This window comes from Pinus tabuliformis, chromosome 8 (genome assembly GCF_031772625.1).
Source record: "Pinus tabuliformis cultivar Carrire ecotype Pingquan chromosome 8, CPIR1, whole genome shotgun sequence".
In the NCBI taxonomy this organism is placed as follows: domain Eukaryota; kingdom Viridiplantae; phylum Streptophyta; class Pinopsida; order Pinales; family Pinaceae; genus Pinus; species Pinus tabuliformis.
The window spans coordinates 1191223043-1191226263 of NC_142294.1; the positions used below are offsets into that span (position 1 = coordinate 1191223043).

The following is a 3221-nucleotide window of genomic DNA, read 5'->3' on the forward strand; positions in this document are numbered from 1 at the left end:
CATTAACCCTTAGCTCTAGGCTTAGGTAGGAATATATACCAAGGCAATAACATTGTAATTACATCATCTTAAAATTGTCAAAGGATACATGTCACAGACAAAGAGGTATATGAGTTAGGTGAAATTCAATGTTCAACCCAGTTTGGATGTTAACCCAATAATTTAAAAGTAAATACTATATATATATATATATATATATATATATATATATATATATATATATATAGATATATGTATATATATATATCTATATATATATATATATATATATATATATATATATATATATATGTATATACATATATATATATATATATGTATATACATATATATATATATCATCGTGTATCTCCAGACGTCCATGTTACGGTCCGCATTGACTAAAGATGATTGCCGCAGGATTTGGCATCACTCCCAACCCTACCGTATTATTGGCGATACTTTATACAGTGTCAGTGTCGATTCAGTTCTTCACCAATGTCTTACGATCGAGGGAGCTGAAAGAGTTCTCAATGATTGCAAATATGTCTTATTAATCACTTGTTGTAGAACCAACCATTTCTTTCATAGTTTGTCCATCATTAATTTTATCTCAATCCAAATTTAGTAAAATAGGAATGAGCTAGAATCTATAGTGATAAGACATATCACAACTCAAAGAAAAATGGACACATGTAAGAAGAATATTGAATACATTAAACATTCTTGTTTGGAACATTTAGTGATTGTGTTGTTCCTTAATGTTGATAATTTTGATTTAGTAAGTTTGAAAACTTTAACTAAATAATACATAATACTATATCTCTTATTCTTAATTAAAAGAAATAATTTAATATAACTTAAAAATAATTAAAAAACTAATTTAATACTATTTAAAAGAGATGTGAGTTTAATAATTAAAAACATATCCCTCTTAAAAAATGTTACACCTATTTAAATTTCAATTCCATAATTAAATAAATATAAGAAAGCTTGACTAGAGAGTAAGAAATATTTTCTCACGCTATAGAATCCTAACCTTTTTAAACACCATCACTTTTATTTAAAAATAATTAACAAAATCCTTTAATTTTCACTAATTTATTCCGTCTTTAAACAATAAACTTCAATAATTTCACAAAGTTCAAGTGGATCGACCCTCATCACATTTATATATTATTTTAAAATTTACACACTCGTACAAAGATGAAGATAATAATTTCTCATTTTAATATAAATTATTTTGGAAAAGGATGATGAATCTGCACCACTAAATTTATGACTTTAAGGGAGATTTCCCAAAGAGAAAATGTATCCACCTGAAGAAGTTTGTCTTTTGTTAAGAGTTTTGCAGAAAGAAAACGAATCTACTATAAGAATCTGATATTGATGTGACTTTTGTTAAGATTTTTGTGGAAAGAAAAAGAATCTACTGTAAGAATTTGGTATGGATGGAAATTTTAGGAAGAAGAGTTCAGCGATGACGAACTGGTATTGTCGTTTAGCACATCGAGTGTGCAATAATGCAGGGAGTGTAGATCCCCGCCAATGTGTTCACAGCATTGAATGCAAGCTACCAATACCTCTGGGATTTTACGATCTGCTCCCTTCTGGTCTCACCATAATTATGGAGTCGTCGTCGTCTTCACCAATCGTATTTGAACTTCCCAGTTTTATGAGAGTCTACGAAGATGGGACGGTTGAATGGTTGATGGACAGGGGAACGGTACCCCCTAATTCACATGATGATAAGTTTGACGAGGAAGTGGCATCCAAGGACGTTGTGTTGGATCCTCAGACAGGCGTCTTCGTTCGGCTCTATCTCCCTCCTCTGCAGGTCACTGATGTAAAACAAAAAGTCCCGGTACTTGTGTACTTTCACGGAGGGGGTTTCTGCGTTGAATCGGCTGCATCGCCACTTTATCACAGCTATCTTAATAAAGTAGCTGCAGAGGCCAAGGTGATTTGTGCGTCCGTGGAGTACCGGAGGGCCCCTGAGCATCGCTTATGACGATTGTTTTGGTGTTCTTGAATGGCTTGACAGTCAGGCAGTGGCGCTGGATGGGGTGTCTGTGGATCCGTGGCTCGCTTCTCACGCAGATTTTAGCAAGGTTTTCCTTTCAGGAGACAGTGCCGGGGCCAACATCGTGCACCAGATGGGCATGCGTGCCAGCGGAAGGAATTGGGATGGGCTGTGTTTCCAAGGGGCCATTCTGGTCCATCCCTATTTCGGCGGAGAAGAACGAATTGAGTGGGAATTGGCGGCTGAGATGCAGGGTTTAATTAAGGCGGTCGATGGAATGTGGAGTATCTCTCTGCCGGTGGGAGCGGGCAGAGACCACCCTTTTTGCAACCCAGATGGAGCCCGTTCTCCGGCTCTGTCCACTCTGGTGTATCTTCGGACACTTGTATTTGTGGCAGAGAAGGATTTTTTAAGAGATCGGGGTATATTGTATTACGAGGCCTTAAAAAGGGCGGGCAAAGATGTCGAGCTCGTTGTGACGGAAGGCGAAAACCACATCTTTCATCTCCTGAATCCAAAGTCTGAGAATGCGCCCTTGATGATGAAACGGATTTTGGATTTCATGGATTCCTCCTCCGATAAGGGAAACGATTGAGACAACTGTGAGTATCATCATAGTATATTATTCCATTCTCATGTATTTGTGTGGACAGGGTTTCAAATAGGGCTTCAGTTTAGAAATTGTAGAGGGTAATAGCTTTTACATTCCGTTGATTTAGCTGCAGTATAATGAAAATGCATGAAATTAAAGTTTGTGATTATCTATGTATACTGGGGAGACACATATTGTAGTTAATCAGTTTCTGCTTGGCTTTTGTAGTTCATTAGCTTTTTCCGCATAGACAACTGAGCGATAAATCTTTCCTTTATGGTCAAATCTGTGAATATCATCTAAACGGAAAAGTTACATATAGGATTGTTTTAAAGGTTTTATTATCATGCATTAAAATAAATTATTTAAAAATATTTATTTTATTATATAAAATACTGATTACAGAGTAGTTAGTGTTGGATTATATTTTAAATATAATTTAAATAAACTAAAAAATAATTTTGTGATAAAACAACTAATGAATTATAAATTTCTAAATATAATAAATTAATATATTTATAAAATATATATATGTTTATTTTTTTTAATATATATAAATTGGTATAATTAAATTTATTAAAATATGTTTTTAATATAATAATTAGTCATGTTAAATTGAAAATGTGG

At 33.9% G+C, this 3221-nt stretch overlaps 1 pseudogene; it reads left to right on the top strand.

Moving 5' to 3' along the window:
• The first annotated feature begins 1332 nt into the window (after nucleotides 1-1332).
• On the top strand, nucleotides 1333-2763 carry LOC149239639 (putative carboxylesterase 12 pseudogene; annotated as a pseudogene).
• The last annotated feature ends 458 nt before the right edge of the window (nucleotides 2764-3221 follow it).